We start from the raw sequence: 25,393 nt of genomic DNA on the forward strand, positions 1-25,393 counted from the left end.
GAACCGCACGGCCACTCCGGCCGGGCCCCCTTAAAGAACTACACAAATATTGTAAGGTGGCTATAATTTCGCACCTTACAAGAACTCATCTACATATTTTGCCGTGATCTACAAACACAATTAGGTATTATGTGACAGGTTGTACATCGTATATATGAATACACTCCTGGAAATGGAAAAAAGAACACATTGACACCGGTGTGTCAGACCCACCATACTTGCTCCGGACACTGCGAGAGGGCTGTACAAGCAATGATCACACGCACGGCACAGCGGACACACCAGGAACCCCGGTGTTGGCCGTCGAATGGCGCTAGCTGCGCAGCATTTGTGCACCACCGCCGTCAGTGTCAGCCAGTTTGCCGTGGCATACGGAGCTCCATCGCAGTCTTTAACACTGGTAGCATGCCGCGACAGCGTGGACGTGAACCGTATGTGCAGTTGACGGACTTTGAGCGAGGGCGTATAGTGGGCATGCGGGAGGCCGGGTGGACGTACCGCTGAATTGCTCAACACGTAGGGCGTGAGGTCTCCACAGTACATCGATGTTGTCGCCAGTGGTCGGCGGAAGGTGGACGTGCCCGTCGACCTGGGACCGGACCGCAGCGACGCACGGATGCACGCCAAGACCGTAGGATCCTACGCAGTGCCGTAGGGGACCGCACCGCCACTTCCCAGCAAATTAGGGACACTGTTGCTCCTGGGGTATCGGCGAGGACCATTCGCAACCGTCTCCATGAAGCTGGGCTACAGTCCCGCACACCGTTAGGCCGTCTTCCGCTCACGCCCCAACATCGTGCAGCCCGCCTCCAGTGGTGTCGCGACAGGCGTGAATGGAGGGACGAATGGAGACGTGTCGTCTTCAGCGATGAGAGTCGCTTCTGCCTTGGTGCCAATGATGGTCGTATGCGTGTTTGGCGCCGTGCAGGTGAGCGCCACAATCAGGACTGCATACGACCGAGGCACACAGGGCCAACACCCGGCATCATGGTGTGGGGAGCGATCCCCTACACTGGCCGTACACCACTGGTGATCGTCGAGGGGACACTGAATAGTGCACGGTACATCCAAACCGTCATCGAACCCATCGTTCTACCATTCCTAGACCGGCAAGGGAACTTGCTGTTCCAACAGGACAATGCACGTCCGCATGTATCCCGTGCCACCAAACGTGCTCTAGAAGGTGTAAGTCAACTACCCTGGCCAGCTAGATCTCCGGATCTGTCCCCCATTGAGCATGTTTGGGACTGGATGAAGCGTCGTCTCACGCGGTCTGCACGTCCAGCACGAACGCTGGTCCAACTGAGGCGCCAGGTGGAAATGGCATGGCAAGCCGTTCCACAGGACTACATCCAGCATCTCTACGATCGTCTCCATGGGAGAATAGCAGCCTGCATTGCTGCGAAAGGTGGATATACACTGTACTAGTGCCGACATTGTGCATGCTCTGTTGCCTGTGTCTATGTGCCTGTGGTTCTGTCAGTGTGATCATGTGATGTATCTGATCCCAGGAATGTGTCAATAAAGTTTCCCCTTCCTGGGACAATGAATTCACGGTGTTCTTATTTCAATTTCCAGGAGTGTATGAATAGATAAAGGAGACTGATATAGTCACATACGTCTTGTAAATAATTGTTAACGCTTATTGCATGAAACGAGACGGAGTGTCTTTATTATAAAAAAAGGGCGTAATGAATGATTGCCTATACTAGTAGAGGTTGGAACGTCAGTGGAGATGAAACGGCAGGCACAACTCAAGCTCTGGGTGGAAGGGCCGCGCAGGTGTTGGTCCTGCTTAAACACAGGAAGTAGCTAGACGGACGTCGTGGCACCTGAGCTCTGGAGCACAGTAGGGTGACGGTCGGCCGATACTGTAGTAGGGGCAGGAAGGATAACCGGATCATACTTCCCAACGCTGAAAATCTTGGACGCAGGTGAGAGGAAGGAGGAAGCGGCACATCGGAAATCACACAGGCTGGCGTATTTCCAAGGATTTTTACTCAGAAGCGTATCATTGTACGAGTATAGGAATTACCTCGCAAAATTTCCGCGCTGGACGACAAAAGATTAAAATATGGTTGGTCGGCGTTCTGGAGAATCTGTAGAGAGGGAGAATATTCCGTGGTTTCTGGAATCTGATTCGTTTTCGGAATTACGATGGTGGGGAGCCGAGCCTTGCTGGAAGGTCAGCGCTGGAGAGAAGAGGTCTTCCGTTGTGAGCGCCCATGTGTGACAGTCGCTTGATATCAGCTTTGTTGGTACAGACGGACTTGGTGTCTTTGCTCTCAGGAGAGTTTATAGTTAGAACGGTTAGGCACTGTACTGTTGCGAACCTATACGATTCTGGACTTCACCTCCAGGTTGGAAGTCGTCGTTGAGTACGCAGCGTTCAGTAATTGAGAGCACTTCCTCTGCCTATACCTACGTTGAGACGCTATCTGAACTCCGTCCTAGTGGCTGGGAGTTTGCGTTTCTCGTCTGTAGAATACAGAGAGGAGAAGACAGTATTAGAGTATATTAGTCAGAGGACCGCTTTCTGCCGTCCTAGTGTTTGAAAGAGTTTATTCGTGGCTGGAGTTCTTCCATCGTCGCAGACGAGTACGATAACCATCACTTCGACGCACCGGACGCAGTACATACGGTGATATCGCAAATTCTTCGGCTCATTAGGGCTATAAAAGCTAAACAGCTGCGATCACGTTAGTTTATTTCCACTGAGGTTCCACACCACTGTAGATCATCTTTGAAAGTGGTGTCTTCTAGTGTTTGGTACGTGGATGATGTCAGTCATTTATTGATATTAGATCACGCAGTTATAATAAGGGGGGGGGGGGGCAGAGTTGGGCAATTGATTAGTAATTTTACTTGGGAAATGTAAACTTTGTAATATAAAGCTTTTTTTTAATCTACAATAAATATATAAGCAGAAACAATGTTTATCATTTAGTAATATTAGTTCCCTGGCCGTCCGGTGTGGCCGTGCGGTTCTAGGCGTTTCAGTCTGGAACAGCGTGACCGCTACGGTCGCAGGTTCGAATCGTGCCTCGGGCATGGATGTGTGTGATGTCCTTAGGTTAGTTAGGTTTAAGTAGTTCTAAGCTCTAGGGGACTGATGACCTCAGATGTTAAGTCCCATAGTGTTCAGAGCAATTTATTAGTTGCCTTAATCATCCATTTATGTTTATGTTGTAATTTGTATGTTAAAGTCCATTAAGAGACCCTAAGATCTGCTTCAGGGGGTAGTCAGACAGGGTCAAATCTTCATTTTAGCGTTTATTATTTTCCGTTGCGCGCATTTATTTTTACACCCGACTGGATTGGCATCTCCGAATATGACGAGATGAGAGGTATTCGTGCTGCATTCAGTTGCTGTGTTGAGAATATGATGTTCTGACAGACACTTGCGTATGAAAAAGATGAGATTACATAATGTCTAACATTCTGCGTGGTGTCTGTTCTATATCGTGTCTCCCTACCACTTTCGCGCAACGACGCTCTGAGTGTGTTTTTTTAGGGAATTGACTAGTTTGAACCTGGGACCTGTTGCTGGTAAGGAGACGCTAGACCACACATGACATGTAGAATTCAGAAGAGTTCAGTGAGACTAGCGACGATATAACCAAATACTTAATGATTTCAGCGTCAGCTCCACTGCATTCCCTGTAAAAGAATCTTAATACTAACTAAATTTAGTGGAAGGGGTTCAAGGCTTTCCTATTTTTAGTTAGCTGGAAAAATAACGTCGAAAAAGCAGTTAAGTTTACCATTGGAAACTTTATTCTACTCACAAAACATTGTTTATAAATTGCACTATTGATAAAACGAAATATTTTAATACAGGTTGATAAAAACCAACTGCGTTCAACTAAAATGTGAACGAATATTCCCTGAATGGGTTTCCAAGTTCTACAATGGGTCGAAGGATGGCCTATGCCATATCACATCTATAATCTAGGTTTAAATTAAGTTTCATAAAAGAGAAAACTATCAAAAATGGTCCACAGTGACCCTCAGTTATCTTTAATTACTTATTTAACTTGTCGTAAATTACAGTGACTGATGTGGCTTCTCAATAACTATATAACAGAAAAATCATCGCGTTTCAGATTTTTACTTCAAGTGGCAAATGTGAACACCATGAGCTTTAATTGACGATCGACACTAGTATTACGCAAAAAGGGGGTGTAACAGATAAGACTTCTGCAGTTCTGAGTGAAGCTTTATGCGCTGTTATGTAACATACTACTGGATTTGCTTATCATGTCAGGATTTTCATGGAAGGTGTTGGATTTGCCTGACACCTTACAAATGAATCCATAAATAAATTAGATATTGATCAAAAGCTCCTAGGAATGATAGCTATAGTGCAATACTATCATCTGAGACATTGTTCGCTGAAACTGCATGAAGTTTTTAAAGTTGTTAATTCAGTGGTTCATTGCAAACATGTTTATTCACTGTTAAATATTAACTTTTGTAATGTTGAATATTAGCTCATTGGATGTGCCTCATATTTCTGAATGGTTCAAATGGCTCTAAGCAATATGGGACGTAACATCTGAGGTCACCAGTTCCCTAGAACTTAGAACTACTTAAACCTAACTAACCTAAGGACATCACACACATCCATGCCCGCGGCAGGATTCGAACCTGCGACCGTAGCAGCAGCGCGGTTTCGGACTGAAGCGCCTAGAACCGCTCGGCCACATCGGCCGGCCATATTTCTGAGATCGCCATTATATTCAGATTTGCTGCGGATTTGGGCAGTTTTTATGGAAACTGAGCTGCGGCCTGCTCTGTGCTTTTGTTGGCAGAGCCGGCTTCTACCCTGGGAGGACTCCGTGCCGCCACTGCCATCCCCAGTTAATGGCGTTGGCTGACTAGTGTGGGAAAGTCAGTTGCTTTCGTTACAAAATTGTAGTGTATCCAGTTGAATGGTTTGGCACCAACACTGAGCTTGGTGTGAAGAGTCTGATCAATTGAGCAGACATTGCTCCAGAGGAGTAGCAATCTTGTGTTTGTTAATGTGTGTTTTGTACGCCAAGACTGGGAAGTTTCTGAGGGTTGGGGAACTAAGATTCTGGGTCCAAAATGAGATGTTCACTCTGCAGCAGAGTGTGCGCTGATATGAAACTTCCTGGCAGATTAAAACTGTGTGCCGGACGAGACTCGGCTCGGGACCTTTGCCTTTCGCGGGCAAGTGCTTTACCAACTGAGCTACCCAAGCACGACTCACGCCCCGTCCTCACAGCTTCACTTCTGCCAGTACCTCGTCTCCTACCTTCCAAATTTTACACAAGCTCTCCTGCGAACCTTGCAGAACTAGCACTCCTGAAAGAAAGGATATTGCGGAGACATGGCTCAGCCACAGCCTAGGGGATGTTCCCAGAATGAGACTTTCACTCTGCAGCGGAGTGTGCGCTGATATGAAACTTCCTGGCAGATTAAAACTGTGTGCCGGACCGAGACTCTACCAGAGCACTTGCCCGCGAAAGGCAAAGGTCCCGACTTCGAGTCTCGGTCCGCCACAGAGTTTTAAACTGCCAGGAAGTTTCAAGATTCTGGGTGATTCATCTCCCAGCCACCAGCTGGTGCTGCTTGACGCACACTAGTTAATTTTTGCGGAAATCTTTCACAATTGAGGTAGTGCGATCCATATCCTGTGCAGCTCGCTACTTAATAGTTTGCGGCCTCATTTCGTCTCGTTAACTTTACATTAGTAACCCGACCACATGAGGAGGTCTTGTTGTGTATCCTCCGAACGGTCTTCCATATGATTTGGTACCTCAGCACAGGTCTAGCGTCCTTCTGTAGTTCTATTTCAACTTTTAGAGAACTTTTCTCTGTTTTAGTTTGATTTGAATTATGGCAATCATGAAAACCAAGTGTAAATATCACTTACTATCAGCCCTGACTTTGATTTCAAGATCCCTTACTGTCGCCGGCCGAAGTGACCGAGCGGTTCTAGGCGCTACAGTCTGGAACCTCGCGACCGCTACGGACGCAGGCTCGAATCCTGCCTCCGGCATGGATGTGTGTGATGTCCTTACGTTAGTTAGGTTTAAGTAGCTCTAAGTTCTAGGGGACTGATAACCTCAGCAGTTAAGTCCCTTAGTGCTCAGAGCCATTTGAACCATCCCTTACTGTCACGCGACTTTTCCAAGGTTGGGCGGCCCACAAATGGTAGGCCTAAATATAACCTATTGTATTCCTAAGCTGTTGATCTCAGTGTAACGTTTTTTTTTTAATGTGCACAGTGACCAAACTCTATGACCAGTTACTTAAAAATTCAGAGATGGGAATGAGCATTTTACTCTCCCATCTTGTATGATTATAGTTTTTGTTATTAGTGGTTTTGATTTCCCGTTTCTCTGGGACTTACTTTTCTGTTGTTTCACAATACCATTACTAATTTGCTTTAAGGCAAAGGTAACAGCTTTCAAAGATTTTATACTTGACAAATACATTGTTTGTTCTACATGTGCACAGTATCCACATAATCTTATGTTTCTACTTTAGTCTATACAAAATATCATCATATTATCGACGTAGATATGTGCATACCTATCTTTTATCCTCTGTACCAGATGCTATTGATGATGAGCAGTACGCTCGAATACCTGTATGGAGAAAATCAAGCTATGGGCTCACTCATATTCTCAATTTTTCTCATTCTGTATGCTAAGTAATGGCAAAGAAATACATGTTTGACCAACAGCTGTGTACTGATGAATATTTTCCATATACATGTCTCCTAAGTTTTGGTCTCAATGTTCCAGGTGAGAGGCAGATGACTTACGCTGGAGAAGACCTCAGGCAGTTTCCATCTCTCCATGGAGAACCTGCCGCAGCCGTCGCCAGTGCCGATCTGCCAATCTGTTTTTTATTTTGTAATAAAAATCCAAAATCTTACCTGTAACGTGAAAAATGCAATGACCATATTTGTAAATTGTCATTCTCTCTTTTAGTACAAAAACGCAGCAAGCCTACCAATCCAGCACATGGAACTCAAACACCAATCCACAAACCTTAAATTCTCATCGCAGTTAAGGCCAGCTTATCGCCGTTTGTGCAGATAATAATCTTATGCGCTCAAATGTTGCCCATTGAATACACTCCCCCCGTCAGATCACCGAAGTTAAGCGCTGTCGGGCTAGGCTAGCACTTGGATGGGTGACCATCCAGTCTGCCGAGCGCTGTTGGCAAGCGGGGTGCACTCAGCCCTCGTGAGACAAACTGAGGAGCTACTTGATTGAGGAGTAGCCGTTCCGCTTTCGGAAACTGACATATGGCTTGGTGGGTGGTGTGCTGACCACATGCCTCTCCATATCCGCATCCAGGGACGCATGTAGGCTGAGGCTGACACGGCGGCCGTTCGGTACCGCTGGGTACGCCAGGGCCTGTAGACAGGTTTTACGAATGCACTCCTAGCCAGTGCGTCTCCCCAATTACCTGCAGCACTGCACTCGATGGAACGCAATGAAGCGATGGAAATTACGATGATAGCCTTTTGCGTTTTAACAAATACAGCAAAGCAAAACAAATTTGAAGCTTAAAGATAGAATCTGCACTGCCTGAGAAAAAAAGTGAAGCACCTAGAAGACATGGTTGTATGTCAATGTAACCTCGTACATGTACACACGCTCGGCTGGTATGTAGATGATTAGCATTGCAATTCTTTGTGACAGATAGCCTGCCATAGTGCATTAGTATAGTTGCTGTTTAGTGTAGGCACCAGGCCTGGTAGGGTATGTAATGGGCGTGAACAGCGTCAGATGTTGAAGAACCACTTTGAAGGACATGGGGATGCTAAGTACTCGTGTGAGATAGCGTTATCAGCACCTGACATAGTTTCAAAGGGGCCAAGTTGCAGGTCTCCATTTGACAGGGTCATCGAATCGTGCTATATGCAGGCTCGTCTGGTATTTGATCTTCACCCAATGTTAGGCTGATTGGGAACTTGATGACTGGCCTACTTGTGATCAAGGATCCAGTCGCCCAAGTCTAATCACCACAAGGGTGGGGGGGTTCGCTTTATTGTGGACCAAGCAAGTGGTAGCGCTTTCACATCTGCACCATCTCAGAACAAGTAGTGGACGTTCTGTGTCATACTGTACCAGTGGTCTAAAAGCAGCCTCACTAGGAATTACCATCCCGTGCATAACCTGCTGCCCACACCACAACACAAACAGTTGCGATTGGCGTGGTGCCATCACCAGGAAGGATGGACTGGTGATCAATGGCGTCGCACTGTGTCTAGTAATGAAACATGGCTCTGCCCTGCCCTGGATGACCACCATCGACTAGTATGCTATGGCTGCAACCTGAGGAAATTTCTCATTCTTCCCATGTTTTGAATAGGCTCAACTGTGTCACTCCTGGCATCATGGTGTTGGCAGCCGTAGGGTATGACTTCAGGTTCTGGCTGGTTGTAAGGAAACTCTGATGTCACAATGGTATGTCACAGACATCCTGCGTCCTCATTGTGCCGCCATTTTTCAACAGGACAATGCTCGTCCACATATGGCAGTTATCTCTATGAATTGCCTGCTTGATGTTGAAGTACTCCTTTGGCTAGCAACAACCAGCTCCCCTTCCCCCAATAGACCATGTGTGGGACCAACTCGGATGTTGTTATCATCCCAGTGTCAGTGTCCAGGCTATCAAGGACTTGGTATTATGGGCTAGCTTACCTCAGGAGAGGATACAATGGCAGCCTCCCCAAACAAATCAATGCATGCATCACACTGAAAAGCAGGCTCATACTACCAACTTCTTTGTAGTTCTGACTCCATTTTGTAATCACAGAAATAACATCAGCTACCCTCTCAACCTATGAAGATTAATTTGTTTTCCTCCTCCCCCTCTGGATGCTTAATATTTTTGTCAGACTGTGTGCCTACAGTTTACTGTTTACTTTACAAAAGCACACATGTCATCGACTGAGACTGAAATCCACAACTGCTACATATACACTTACAGGTTTATACTCATAGAGAGAAAACGCCAACCAGCTACTTTTAATAATGCTAATTGTTCAGGTAAATAGCGCCGTTACCAGTTTAGAACAACAGGTTCATCATGAGACGGCTCTTCACATTAAGGTAGAGTTTGTTGTTTACATTAGTTTTCACTTTCTATTCTCCCTTGTGGTGAGAATTCCTTGGGGTGGTGGTCCCATCGAAAACCTTGTTTCATTACGTTGCAATGCTGACTACTTGCGTTCATGCCATAGTGAAGACTAAATGAAGTACTATTTTGATATACGGACTGTTAGGGATATACTTGCAAGTGCAGAAATTTTCATCGATGACTCGGGAGAGAGTACTGAACAACACTGCATCAGCATTTACATTATTTACAGACCAGTAATTATGACTTTTACTAGTAGTACGTTTTCAGGCTGTACATGGCTCAAGCAAGTCATTAACGTTTATTGTCCCCTGTACAGCAGGTTAGATAACGGAGTATTGACGCGTGGGCGCACAATAGAGTGTCTATTCTGAGAGGCGTAGTCCACTTCGTGGTGCAGTTACGACTGTGAAGAAAACAACAGGTAGTAAATTATATAACATGTTTGCGAGAAGACTGTTAGACACAGAGAAAAAACAGTTAACACACTGAAGTGGATACATATTAAGGTACCAATGCCCACAGTATTTGCACCTATATCCCATAACACGTTCCATACACATACGTCACAGTTTACATCACCCACCCACCCTCCACTCCCCTCCGCACCGAGTTAGGTGGCGCAGTGGTTAGCACACTGGACTCGCATTCGGGAGGACGACGGTTCAATCCCGCCTCCGGCCATCCTGATTTAGTTTTTCCGTGATACCCCTAAATCGGTTCAGGCAAATGCCGGGATGGTTCGTTTGAAAGAGCACGGCCGACTTTCTTCCCCGACCTTTCCTAATCCGATGACACCGATGACCTCGCTGTTTGGTCTCCTCCACCAAATTAACCCAACCAATCAAATCCCCCTCCCCCCCTTCCCCCCCTTCGACACTCACACACACCAAAACATTTTGCCTCATTGAACGATGTACAAAAATACGGCGATATCACTGTGTATTACTTCTGTCATAACAGCTACTCCGTCAGCTATTGCTACGAGAGTGTTAAATAATAGTGATAGATTTATATTTGTTTTGTCAGATCAGGGGGTACACACCAGCGTAACAGGTCATATACAAGCGATAATCGTCACTCTCGATTACTTACCACCAAAATGAAACACAGCGTTTAACAGGGATGGCGGCGAGAGGAATCAATTTATTAGCAGCTCGAATTCCACCAAACTCTACTGTGCACCATAGACCTGGCATCATCGTCGAATGAATCTTTTGTAAGCTGCTTCCTTTGTTGATGAACTAAACTTCCTGAGGATTCCTCCAACGAATCTGTCTGGCATCTGCCTTACCAGAGATTAATTTTATGTGGTCGTTCCACAGTAGTGTGCCCATACTCCCAGATATTCTATGAATATGAATGCGTCTAGTGACTGTTCTGCGATCGTGTAATCACACAATAAAGGGTCTTTCTGTCTATGTACTCGCAATGCGTTACATTTGTCTACGTCGAGGGTAAATTGCCAGTCACCGCACCAAGTGCCGATGCCGTGCGGGTTTTCATGCATTTCGCTATAATTTTCTACCGTTGAGACTTCTTTGCATACGACAGCATCAACGGAATGCTTCACAGAACTTTCGCCGTTATCTACTACGCTCTTTCTTGTGGAAAGTAATAGTCCTATAATACTCCTTTTGGACACTACCGAAGTCACTTTTACGTCTGAATCATTCTCTCCGTTCAGAAGGACGTGTTGTACTGTAGTTGGCTAGGCACTCTTCAAAGTAATCGCACAGCAGATGTGATATTCCGTACCCTCGTATCTTGTTCATTAGCCGAAAGTGCGGAAGCGTATTGAACGCCTTTCGGAAGACAAGGAACACAGCATCTTCCTTGGGTGCTGGTATCTACCGCCTTCTGGGTGTCGTGGAGGAACAACAGGGGAGATTGTCCGTCTCCGAAATGTCATAGTAAGTGAGCATAAAACACGTTCCAAAATGCTACAGAAGACTGACGTCGAGGTAATGGCATATAGTTCTGTGGGCCAGGACGATGACCTGCGCTTTTTTCTCAAGTCATTAGGAACACTTTGCTCCTCCAGCGACCTACGGTACTCTGCTGCTAGAAGAGGAGCAAAGTTCTTTCTCATATTTTTTGAGTCATCAGTCTTATGGGAAACGTTGAACACTAATATCCTCCTCTTCCTGCTCCTCTCCTCTGGATACAGAAAATGTTAGACTGCTGCCCTGGCCAGGACATTCTCTGGATCTCTCTCTATTCTCCGGATCTCTCACCAATTGAAAACGTCTGGTCAATGGTGGGCGAGCAACTGGCTCGTCACAATACGCCAGTCACTACTCTTGATGAACCAGGCGTATCAAGGCCGTTATTACGGTCAGAGGTGGTTGTTCTGGGTACTGATTTATCAGGATCGATGCACCCAAATTGCGTGAAAATGTAATCACATGTCAGTTCTAGTATAAAATATTTGTCCAATGAATACCTGTTTAACATCTGCATTTCTTTTTGGTGTAGTAATTTTAATGGCCAGCAGTGTATTTGCTGCACATATTCCAATCTCTGTCTTCCACTGGAGTTTTTACCCACTATAGCTCCCTTTAGTACAACGAAAGTTATTCTCTGATGTCTTAACACATGCCGCTTCTTCTTGTCAATGTATTCCATAATTATATTCTTCTCCTTGCAGATTCTATGGAGAATCTCCTCATTCGTTACCTTATCAGTCCACCTAACTCACAACATTCTTCTGTTGCACCATACTTCAAATACTTCGAGTCTCTTCTGATCCCGTTTTCCCCCAGTGTATGCTGTGCCCCAAAAGTACGTACGTTCTCACAATTTCTTCCTCAAAGTAAGGCCTATGTTCGATACCAGCAGACTTCTCTTCGCCAAAAATGCTCTTGATGCCATTGCTAGTCTCCATTTTATGTCCTCCTCCCGTCATGGGTTATTTTACTGCCTACACAGAAGAATAAACTAACTTCGTCTACTTCGCGATCTCCAATTGTGAAGTTTCTCACTGTTCTCATTTCTTCTACTTCTTATTACTTTCGTCTTTCTTCGATACACTCTCACTCCATATTCTGTACTGATTAGACTGTTCACTCTGTTTAACACATTCTGCAGCTCTTCTTCACTTTCACTGAGGACAGCAATGTCGTGAGCGAATCTTATCATTGATATCCTTTCACCTTGAATTTTAATCCCACTCTTGAACTTTTATTTCCGTCACCGCTTCTTCGATGTATAAATTGAACACTATGGGCGGAAGACTACATCTCAGACTACATCTCAGGGTTACACACTTTTTAATCCGAGCACTTCGTTCTTAGTCTTCCAGTCTCATTGTCCCCTCTTCATTCTTCTCATATTGTATATTACCCATCTTTTCCTATAACTTGCCCCTATTTTCCTCAAAATTTCGAACGTCTTGCACCATTTTACATTGTCTAACGCTTTTTGCAGGCTGACAAGTCCTATGAACGTGTCTTGATTTTCCTTTAGTCCGAAGTTCCTCTCTGGTGCCTTTACCTTTCCTAAAGCCTAACTGATCGTCACGTAACACACACTCCATTTACTTTTCCATTCTTTTGTATATTATTCTTGTCAGCACCTCGGAGGCATGAGCTGTTAAGCTGACTGTGCGATAATTCTCGCGCTTGTCAGCTCTTCCTATGTGTAGAATTATGTGGATGAAGGTTTTCCAAAAGTCTGATGGTATATCACCAGTCTCATATGTTCTACCCACCAACGTGAATAGTCGTTTTGTTGCCACTTCTCCCAATAATTTCAGAAATTTTGATGCATTATTAACTACCTCTTGTGCCCTATTCGATCTTAAGTTGTCCAGAGCTCGTTCAGATTCTAACTCTAGTACTGGATCCACTATCTCTCCTCTGTCGATTCGTGTTTCTTCTTCTATCACGACATCAGACAAGTGGTCTTCCTCATAGAGGCATTCAGTATATTGTTCCCACCTGGCTGCTCTCTCCTCTGCATCCGTGGTATTCCCGTTGCATTCCTGATGTTACTGCCTTGCTTTTCACTTCCCAGAAATGACCTTTCCATGTACTGAGTCACTCCTTCCGACAATCATTTCTTTTTAGATTTCTTCGCAATTTTCTTGCAGCCATTTCGCCTTAGCTTGCCTGTACTTCCTATTTATTTCATTCCTAAGTGACTTGCACTTTTGTATTCCTTCATTTCTTCTTTCTTCCATCAGATAAAGAAGTTCTTCTCTTATACAAGGTTTTTTTAAAAAGATTTACCTTTCTTTTACCTATATCTTTTCCAAATTCTGTGATTGCCCTTTTTTCAGATGTCCATCCTCTTCAACTGAACTATTTATTATCGCAGAATGTATGGCCTTAGAGAAGTACAAGCCTGTATCTTCAATCCTTAGTACTTCCGTATCCCAGTTCTTTGAAGAAAATATATCCATGGGGCCTGTCAAATGTACCGTGACGTGTACCCGTTGTCGAGACCTCGTTGTACAGCGTGTGATTCCTGCTTTGGAAGAGAGCAACTGCGTGGAAACAACTGTTTTCATGCAAGGTGGAACAATACCTCGTGTCTCTCGCCAGTGAAACATCTGGTTAATGCAGCCTTCCACGATCGTGTTATCTCCAGGGGTTTTCCATGTACATGGTCTGCAAGATCACCTAGGCCTAATGTGAATCTGTGTGACTTCTAGCTCTGGGATGTCTACAAGAATGCGTTTACCAGGGACACGTTCCGTCTGTACTTGATGTGAAGAGCAGCATACAGGAACACGTTGCTCTGATTCTATCGGAGCAGCTGCGAGCTACTGTTGATCACGTCGTTTTGTCGTTTTACGGATTCAGCCTCTCGTCGACGTCTCCGGTGTTCGTATTGAACAAATTGTGTACGTGGCGGTTAATAATAAAATCAACATTACGCGTTTGTCACTTGTATCACCTCTTCTGCCCGCGTGTCGCTCCTAACCAATAACATATGGAAACAATTGAATACGTTTTTCTTGCATTGAGAGAAGCAGAGTTGCAACTGGCGGCAAAAACTGGAAGTAATTTTTTTTTCTGGCGCAAGTCGGTTCCGCATTAACGCGTTAGAATTTCTACCGCAGCCATGCAATGATACAGCCCGTGTGATTATACAACCCGCACTGGAGCTCTGTAAGTAGCTGCACGTACAACCACCGGGCAGTTGTGGATGAAATTTTTTTCATACCTTCCTGGGGAATACAGATTTCTACACTACTAGCCATTGAAATTGCTACACCAAGAAGAAATGCAGATGATAAACGGGTATTCATTGGACAAATATATTATACTAGAACTGACTTTTTCACGCAATTTGGGTGCATAGATCCTGACAAATCAGTACCCAGAACATCCACCTCTGGCCGTAATAACGGCCTTGACACGCCTGGGCATTGAGTCAAACAGAGCTTGGGTGGCGTGTACAGGTACAGCTGCCCATGCAGCTTCAACACGATACCACAGTTCATCAAGAGTAGTGACCATTGACCAGACGTTTTCCATTGGTGAGAGATCTGCAGAATGTGCTGGCCAGGGCAGCAGTCGAACAGTTTCTGTATCCAGAAAGGCCCGTACAGGACCTGCAACATGCGGTCGTGCATTATCCTGCTGAAATGTAGGGTTTCGGAGGGATCGAATGAAGGGTAGAGCCACGGGCCGTGACGCATCTGAAATGTAACGTCCGCTGTTGAAAGGGCCGTCAATGCGAACAAGAGGTGACCGATACGTGTAACCAATGGCAACCCATACCATCACGTCTGGTGATACGCCAGTATGGCGATGACGAATACACGCTTCCAAGGTGCGTTCACCGCGATGTCGCCAAACATGAACGTGACCATCATGATGCTGTAAACAGAGCCTGGATTCATCCGCAAAATGACGTTTTGCCATTCGTGCACCCAGGTTCGTCTTTGAGTACACCATCGCAGGCGCTCCTACCTGTGATGCAGCGTCAAGGGTAACCGCAGCCACGGTCTCAGACCTGATAGTCCGTGCTGCAGCAAACGTCGTCGAACTGTTCGTGCAGATGGTTGTTGTCTTGCAAACCTCCCCATCTGTTGACTCAGGGATCGAGACGTGGCTGCACGATCCGTTACATCCGTGCGGATAAGATGCCTGTCATCTCGACTGCTAGTGATACGATGCCGTTGGGATGCAGCACGGAGCTCCGTATTACCCTCCTGAACCCACCGATTCCATATTCTGCTAACAGTCATTGAATCTCGACCAACGCGAGCAGCCATGTCGCGATACGATAAACCGCAATCGCGATAGGCTACAGTCCGACCTTTATCAAAGTCGGAAACGCGATGGTACGCATTTCTCCCGCTTACACGAGGCATCACAACAACGTTTCACCTGGCAACGCCGGTCAACTGCTGTTTGTGTATGAGAAATCGTTTGTAAACTTTCCTCATGTCAGCACGTTGTAGGTGTCGCCACCGGCGCCAACCTTCTGTGAATGCTCTGAGAAGCTAATCATTTGCACATCACAGCATCTTCTTCCTGTCGGTTAAATTTCGCGTCTGTAGCACGTCATCTTCGTGGTGTAGCAATTTTAATGGCCAGTAGAGTAGTTTCACAGCGCAGTGTGGCCAAGTATCGAAAGAGAAGCGCTGTGGGCTCGCGATACGATCGAAGCAGCCCGTTGACTCGTGCAGTCTGGCTCGTGTCGCGTTGCGGAGCGCATCGGCCGCGTGTTGTTGACATCGGCAGAGACGACTACGCCGCCGTCAGCCACTGTGGGCAGCCGCGCCTCAGCCCCCATCCCTGCAGACAGCATGGGAACACGGTAAGTCTTCAGCTTTCTGTGAGCCGCGGGCTGTAGATAGTTTGATCATCTGTGAGTCACTTGTTTACAACGATGATGGACCTGTCACGGTATAGCAGTACAGTAACAAAGAAAAGAAGCATAATATCGTATGGAATATTCTGACGTCACTTGAAGGAACACCGTGTCAATGCTCCACAAATTTTATTTTATACTAGCCGGGTATGTATTTATTCCAATTCCATTAGCCCATCCCCCCTCTTCCCTCTCTCGTTCGTCGTCTCCTCCACTCTCCTCTTTGTCTATCTCCCCCCCCCCCCCCGCTCATGTCTGTGTCCATGTCCTCCTCTCCCCTCTTTGCCTGTTCGCCTCTTCCTCCTCCTCCTCCTCCTCCTCCTCCTGGACTCGCATTCGGGAGGACGACGGTTCAATCCCGTCTCCGGCCATCCTGATTTAGGTTTTCCCTGATTTCCCTAAATCGCTTCAGGCAAATGCCGGGATGGTTCCTTTGAAAGGGCACGGCCGATTTCCTTCCCCATCCTTCCCTCACCCGAGCTTGCGCTCCGTCTCTAATGACCTCGTTGTCGACGGGACGTTAAACACTAATATCCTCCTCCTCCTCCTCCTCCTCCTCCTCCTCCTTCTCCCCCCCCCCTCCCTCAGCCCCACCCAAATAGGAGGTTGCTGGTTCTTACCCCCACATTATTTCTTTCCACATAGTGACTAATGATAGCACGTGCGATAGAAATCGATGCAGGGGTTTCGCAGGAGTTTTGTAGCCGCGATTTTGTACAGTATACTCTTACATAACTGGAAAAACTGGTAGAAGCCGACCTCCGGGAATATCAGTTTGAATTCCGTAGAAATATCGGAACACGTGACGCAATACTGACCCTTCTACTTATCTTAGAAGATAGATTAAGGAAAGGCAAACCTACGTTTCTAGCATTTGTATTCTTAGAGAAAGCTTTTGACAATGTTGACTGGAATACCGTCTTTCAAATACTGAACGTGGCGGCGGTAATATACAAGGAGTGAAAGGCTATTTACAATTTGTACAGAAACCAGATGGCAGTTATAAGAGTCGAGGGGCATGAAAGGGAAGCAGTTGGTTCAAATGGCTCCGAGCACTATGGGACTCAACTGCTGAGGTCATTAGTCCCCTAGAACTTAGAACTAGTTAAACCTAACTAACCTAGGGACATCACAAACATCCATGCCCGAGGCAGGATTCGAACCTGCGACCGTAGCGGTCTTGCGGTTCCGGACTGCAGCGCCTTTAACCGCACGGCCACTTCGGCCGGCAAGGGAAGCAGTAGTTGGGATGGGAGTGAGACAGGGTTGTAGCCTATCCCCGATGTTATTCAATCTGTATATTGAGCAAGCAGTAAAGGAAACTAAAGAAAAGTTCGGAGTAGGTATTAAAATCCATGGAGAAGAAATAAAATCTTTGAGGTTCGCTGATGACATTCTAATTCTGTCAGAGACAGCAAAAGACTTGAAAGAGCAGTTGAACGGAATGGATAGAGTCTTGAAGGGAGGATATAAGATCAACATCAACAAAAGCAAAACCAGGAAATGGAATGTAGCCGAATTTAGTCGGGTGATGCTGAGGGAATTAGATTGGGAAATGGGACACTTGAAGTAGTAAAGGAGTTTTTCTATTTGTGGAGCAAAATAACTGATGATGGTCGATGTAGAGAGGATATAAAATGTAGACTGGCAATGGCAAGGAAAGCGTTTCTGAAGAAGAAAAATTTGCTAACATTGAGTATAGATTTAAATGTCAGGTAGTCGTTTCTGAAAGTATTTGTATGGAGTGTAGCCATGTATGGAAGTCAAACATGGACGATAAATAGTTTGGACAGGAAGAGAATAGAAGCTTTCGAAATGAAGAATGCTGAAGATTATATGGGTAGATCACATAAGTAATGAGGAGGTATTGAATAGAATTGAGGAGAAGTTTGTGACGCAACTGGACTAGAAGAAGGGATCGGTTGGTAGGACATGTTCTGAGGCATCAAGGGATCACCAATTTAGTATTGGAGGGCAATGTGGAGAGTAAAAATCGTAGAAGGAGTCCAAGAGATGAATACGCTAAACAGTTTCAGAAGGATGTAGGTTGCAGTAAGTACTGGGTGATGAAGCATGCACAGGATACAGTAGCATGGAGAGCTGCATCAAACCAGTCTCAGGACTGAAGACCACAACAACAACAACAACAACAACAACTCTTACATACATTTCATTCATATCAAACATATTTCACACAAATATCTACACATACTTCACCTGTTTCCGTGGGGAATTTCGTCCTGCAGTCTAGATTTCACACAGGTCAATCTCTTCGACGTCAGCTGTCCTGAGGATTGTGTCGTACAATGATTTAATTTTGCACGTACATTCACTGGTGTTGCGATTAGAGTTAGAAGTAAGGACGCAATAAATTAAGACAACGTGCATGACGTGGTCACTGTGTTTGACGTATTATCTCCTGAAGTATGTGACGTGCAATGATGCAATTCTCCAGGTGCATTCACTGGTATATGTGAATACCGTCTGCGAAGTGGGTAATCAGTACAGTTAGTAACAAAGAAATAATAAATTATAACGTGACAGCGGATGGGTTGTTTTACTGCGTGAACAGCGAAAATGTAGTAAGCGATAAACTTTTTTATCCGTTCATCATTTCGCGGGGTAAACAGCAAGAAAAAATTACTTAAACGTCTGAAATTATGTGTAAAGTTTGTTGCAGGTCACTAAGTGCTCTCATACCCAAATACGGCATGAATATAATATGGAAATATGAGAGTCGTGGGTTACACTACTTTTTCACTCCACCCTATCCTCGCCTCTTTGACAGATAGGTGTTTCCTATCCCACAGACAGTCAGTCACATTGTACTAATCTCGTTGAAATCGTGCATGGGGGCTTAATTAAATATTATTGATTGAAAATATTTTTTTTTTTTTTTTTTAGTATGTCCGATTACGTAAGTCTCGTAAACGGTTGGCCCTGACTAGTGTTATTACGCAATCTGAGTGCAACAAACAATGTAAGGAAATTTTCGTAAACACAATTAATTAATTAAGTCCCCAGCAACTATAAAACCTACAACACCAATAAGCACAAGAGTAACTGTTCTGTATGTGGGAGTGTGACTCAACGTCCACATCTGGCACGGTTCTTTTCCAACAAGACAAGAATTTTTTAAATACCAACTATGCTGACGTGACAAAAGAAATTTAGAAAAACTGTAATTGCGTAAGAAAACCAGAACTCACTCTAATACAACAACACAAGCCAGATGCTTTGTTGACTGAACCTGTAGTGACGCATTATTTCAGATACATAATTAATAAAAGAACATTATAAATTTTACCTTCATATATATTGACGAAATGCACTCATTACAATAACATCTGCTATCTCTCCCATCAAATAACTGCATAAGACATGGAACAACACTCTTTACTACAACATCTTACTCCAACTTCACGACAACCACGAGCTCTTAACACACACTGTCTTCAACGAGCTCTCAACAGGCACTTACTGCTATGAACTCTCGACAACCACTGACTGCCACGAACTCTAAACACGCACTGTGGAGGCGGCTTAATAGTACTCTTTGGCGCACTCTCTGGCGCAGTGGCACAGTGTAGCCACCTTTCATATGCCCCTCCTCCACAGGCCAGAATTTGATGGTATTTTTGCCAGCATTGGTGGTGAAAATACCACCAAATTCGTCCACAAAAATACAGACAAAAATAAAAGATAATATTAATACCTAAATATCACATAATTAGTTAAAAATTTTGGCTTTGCACTGACCTTTCACTAACCTAACATATGAAATACAGTAAGCAATACAACTTCTTTTCATACATGTGACTTTACATAATAGTTTACACAATATACAAAAAATCAGTTTATACAAATGTTCACATAAAATGCTTGCAATGATTAGTTTATACAAAAAAAGAACACCAACAGGTAACATTTTTTCAGTAGAAGCAGTCCATCAGTTGCACCCAGTAAAGTTTAGCAGGTACACCCAGCAACAAGTCACATTAGTTCAGTAGAAGCAGTTCATCAGTGGCACCCAGCAATGTTGAGTTGGTGCAGACAGCAACAAGTGACTTCATTTCAGTAAAAGCAGTTCACCAGCTGCACCCAGCAATGTTGAGAGCAGGTGCAGACACCAACAAGTAATACCATTTCAGTAAAAACAGTCCATCTGTGGCACCCAGCAATGTTGAGTAGGTGCAGACAGCAAAAAGTAACATCATTTCAGTAGAAACAGTTCGAACAGTGGCACTCAGTAAAGTTCAAGAGGTACACACAGCAACAAGTCACATTAATTCAGTAGAAGCAGTTCATCAGAGGCACCCAGCAATGTTGAGTAGGTGCAGACACCAACAAGTGACATCATTTCTTAGCAGAAGCAGTTCCATAAAATTCACTAGCACTGATCACACAGTTCATCAGAGTTTATGAGCACAAATTAAACATGTCCTAGTGTCACACATCATATTGAAAAGTGCAGGTAACAGCTCAGAATATTTATCTTCACTAATCAGACAGTTCAGGCATGAACAATAGTTTGAATGCACATACAGATGCATTTACAGTAACATACAAATCATAACAAACACACAAATGATATCAGATAATTGTCCTATTAACTATTACAATACACAAATACCAGTAAACCTATAATATTTATGGGTGTCAGTGCAAGCCACTACAAACAATAAAATAATATATACGAGATAGGTGGGTAGGATTAGGAAAGGAAAACACACAAAACACACTCATTCATCTTTCATCCACATTAAGTACTACTGTGTAATTGAATAGTGTTAACTGTGTAAATGTAATTCTGTCAAAATCTGATGTTCATCATGTGTATCAAGTAGTAGTGGCAGCAATGTATAACAGTCAATAATAGTTAGTCAACGTCATAGTCATCATGTCAAGACCAATGTTTGCCAAGCCAGATCAAAATGTACTGTTGTTGAACAACTGTCAGTGAGCCAAGATATGCAATTACTTCCTCTCTCCAAAAAAAAGTATATACTGCTTAGTTATTTAACAAAGTGTGTGTATAGACTATCTTCCTTCTATTTTAATGTTCTAGTCTGCTATCTTCATCCTCCTTGTTCCATAAGACCAACCAAAAAAAAATATGCTCCTCACTTACTTTACCTCTTATACACCAAAACTCCAATAATCATCAGCATCACATAATCTCAATAATACCTTAATAATACCTCTTCAATACGTCTTATCATCAATATCATTTACCTTACCTCTTGTCCACAAAAACTCCAATAATCATCAACTTCATATACTCTCAATACCTCAATAATACGTCGCTACATATAAACCTCAGCACCAATATCATTTCACTTCCATAACAACTTCATATAATCTCTATACCTCAATAATACGTCGATAAATATAAACCTCAGCACCAATATCATTTCACTTCCATAACAACTTTTTCCTCTAGTCAGTCTCCTCGAACAAGTACAGATAAAATCCTAATGCAACTTCAATTCAGCATCCCATACAATCCGAAGACACAGTGTCCACACACAACCTCTGTGTAATCCATCTGACCCAAATTTTCTACTCATTATAAATTATAAGATACATTTTGGTTCCTTGTCCATCATTAAACAAAAGAAATGCATACCTGACCTCTAACAGACTTAGTTCGAATAACTCTCAGTAATTAAGTACGATTACGGAGTGTGAATAATCATAATGTTTCACAGTGTGTACACCACTTCAAAAATTATGGCAGAAGCAAACATGTGGAGTATTTTTTGTGTCAAGTGTCACTTCCTATTTCAATTGCTCACGAAAAATGCAGTGTAATAACTGTCAATGGTCTAAACTTATTTTTGGTATGTCATGTCGTTAGCTTCCTTCCTATTAGCATACATTTATACAGCTTCCATAAAACCTCCAGCTCATGTGACTTCAACGAAGTTCTTTGTACCAATGTCGTTCGTCGTATTATAGCAGTTCATTTTCTTATCTTAATATATAAGGCACTGAGCGTAAGCAAAACAAGCAATAGCGAGTAAATATACCAGTAGAGAACACAATGTCAACAAGTGGATGCAGCTCAAATCCTACAACGAGGCTCTGCCAAGCGAGCAATCTATAATTAATACCATAGTGTGACCTAAACTCTATGTTTATACACTGTACATCAGCATTTCTATACACCAAATTAAAGAGCAGTTATGGCAACAAAACAGAAATGTGTAAATATGTAATCCATACGCAAAGCAGTAAACATGTCATTATCATCATATCAGCATAAGCAAATAAATGTTCATATGTCATCTTAATAAGTAAACATGAAGGCGCAAGCAGATAAATCACAAAGTATAACTTACGTACCTAAACACATCAGCACAATAAATCAGGTTACAATTATAATTTAAATAAATAAGCACAGCAGGCACGTAATTAAAAAAAAATATGACATCAGTGAAAAAGCATAGCAGCCAAGCGATGCATAATATACACAAATAACAATCCTGTTCATTAATAAACATTGACAAAAATCAGCAATTGTGCGCAAGCGCGTCGCTTCACATGTAAATTCATAGAACATGAAAGTAGCACATCACGTAATCGCGAGCAGCAAATTACGTCTAAAGTACGTACCTAAGTGGAAATATGTTACCTGAAAAATAAACTCCATTAATAGTTACCTTTTTAGTTTATTAGTTTCTTCTTCGAAATTACATTCTTCCTGAAATTTTCTCGATAGCAAGTCGTCTTAACGTCGGACACGCACAGAATTTACCTGAAGTTCTTAAATACTTTATACACCGTATCCTGCAAAATACTGAATGTTAATAACACAATTCAACAAGTCCTTATAGCTTTATAGAGAATTTAGTCGGAGAAATTAGACTGTGTATTTGTTTACGGCTGTCAGTGCATTCGCACTGAGCGCTCGATCAGCTGTAGGCGCGTGACGTAGGAAGCAATTGTTCGCGGTCAACGACTGCTTTGTGCGGCGCGCAGACTTCACTGTTGCTTTGAGTATGTGCCGCCGCCAAAACACAACGCGGTATCCTTGTACTCTCCGCATGTTTACATCTAGCTATTAGTTTCTCACAAGTATGTCATTCTACAAAAATTTTTCAAAAGTATATCATTCCACAAAAATTTTGGAAAGTACGAACCTCACGTTTTGTGGTAGGAACAGCATAATTACGAATAGCGTCTAATTTCTCTGGATCAGGAAGAATACCTTCTGTAGAAATAATGTGACCGAGAATTTTCACCTGTGAACGACCAAATTCTGATTTTTCCAAGTTCACTGTCATGCCAACTCTTGCAAAGATACGTAATAATGAATCCAAAATTTTGTTGTGTTCACTCCAAGAACGTTTAGCAATAAGAATGTCGTCAACATATGAAGTAATATCGTCACGGAGATAAACAGGTAAAATTTCGTTTTAACTAGAAATGAATGCTGATGAAGATACAGTAAGTCCAAACGGTAATTTCCAAAGTCACTTTTAGGTACAATTAGTCATATCCGGTTATTGTTTACTTAATCACTAGATAGATTGATAGTCGAAGAGCTGGTTTGACAGATGCAAAGAATAGTAAAAGAGTAGGCAGCGGTACAGAAAACTAAAAGAGAAATAGCACCACTACAGCTCGGGGCCCTATGCTCGCTACGGCACATATTCACTTAAGAGTAGTGAATCCCCTGAGGACTTTAATAGCTGCACATAATTTCTAGTTTGTGACCTTGTGGCACATCTGGCGGAAGTGCGTACGTAAATTGAGCTAACCATGCACATGGATGTATGTCATTCTTAGAGTTGCGGAAGATCTTAAATTTCCGGACAGTCAAAAAGTGTTTATAGTCAAAGTTTTCGCCTCGTGGCGACAAAGACCTACCGCGTCTGTCCCAGTCCGAATGTCGATTATTGTAAAGTTCGCGCGCCTGGCGCTCTCTTGTTGCATCCCGTAAATGAAACAAATTATTTTCTTCAAACCCCTCTGCTATCTGTGATTCTAAGTTCCTTCTGCCGTCTTTTCCTACGATTTCGCCTTCGATCTGCTTGACTTGCTTTCGTAATGCCTCAAATTCCCTTTTCACGCGTTCATTAAATCTTCCCTGATTTTCAACATGCTTATTTATGTTCTGATACTCTTCGGTTTCTGCAAATGGTAATGGAACTGTATCATCCGAATCTCTGTCCCCATGTAAACTAAGATTTGTCAATTTATCTGAAATTTCCTCAACTCTTTCCGATAAGTCACCTATTTTTTCTTTCTGTTTGTTTACGTCTTCCGTAAGTGTCGCGACTCGGGTTTCAGTATTGTCACATTTGGTAGTTAACTGTTCATATTGTCGTGTTAGATTATTTATTCTGTCATTTGGTACGGATTCCTCGATTCTTTCAAATATTTCTTTCTTATCCTTTGCACGTTGTAAATTTAACTCTGAAAAATTCTGTACTATCACGCGATCTCTTTCTTCCTGTTCTCTATCCTGTTCCCTTTGTCTGATTTCTACTGCAATTAATCTATTATTGTGAGAATTCAGAATCGGTTGTACTTCTTCCCTGATTTCTTTCTTTAATTCATCTTTCATATTTTTGAAACATGTCCCTATTCGTGAATCTATCCGTGTTTCCATTGTTCCCATCTCTGTTTTAATTTCAGATCGCAAAGTTCCCATCTGTGTTTCCATTGTTCCCATCTGTGTTTTAATTGTTCCCATCTCAGTTTTAATTGTTCCCATCTGTGATCCCAGTGAGTCTAACTTTGTTCCCATATCAGTTTTTAATTCAGATTGAAAATTTAATATTACACTCATCAACTGCTCCATGTTAAATTGTTCAGAATTCTTTTCGCCCCTAACATCTCCCGCAAAACTAACTTCCTTCGTCACAGCTGTAAGGCTATCTGTGTTCGATACTATTTCAGAATCTTCTGTCGTTAATCTCAGATTCTGTGAATTTTCTGATTGAGAAAAATTTTGAAATGGTTCCGGACTATTTTCCCGACTTATCACATTGTTTTCCACTACATTACTCATGACACTGTTTTCCTCTGTTGGCGAGTTCGCCATGTTAACAATTTCGTTATTCTGACTATTCATCATTTTTGCCTTTTTCATTGATCGCGTAATCATTTACAAAATATACGAAAGATTCGTCACTGTACGAAAATCACACACAATGACCCCTTATCTCCAACAATACTATTCACACGCAATGTCTCCCTCAAACACGATCAATCGAACAATTGAAATAATTGCACAAGATTGTCAAACGCGTATACAAGGCAATAAAAATTAAATTTTGAAAAATACCATTAGAAGAATGCCAATTACCAAATCTACACACTCAATACAGACTACAATCACTAAACTCAAAATTACTACAACAATACTACAGTCTACAATTTTCACAATCAGAAAAATTCCAAGGGACGATCCGAAGCA

General features: G+C 43.2%; 1 protein-coding gene across 1 annotated transcript in view; it reads left to right on the forward strand.

Moving 5' to 3' along the window:
* The window catches only part of LOC126428397 (uncharacterized), an 80,018-nt gene extending 73,103 nt beyond the window's left edge, over positions 1-6,915 (forward strand). Inside the window, exon 4 of the mRNA XM_050090320.1 lies at positions 6,780-6,915. The gene's annotated coding sequence lies outside the window, so the exon portion shown is untranslated. The remainder of the gene's footprint in view (positions 1-6,779) is intronic.
* Positions 6,916-25,393: the final 18,478 nt, after the last annotated feature.

The sequence above is a fragment of the Schistocerca serialis genome, chromosome 12 (genome assembly GCF_023864345.2).
Source record: "Schistocerca serialis cubense isolate TAMUIC-IGC-003099 chromosome 12, iqSchSeri2.2, whole genome shotgun sequence".
NCBI classification, from domain to species: Eukaryota; Metazoa; Arthropoda; class Insecta; order Orthoptera; family Acrididae; genus Schistocerca; species Schistocerca serialis.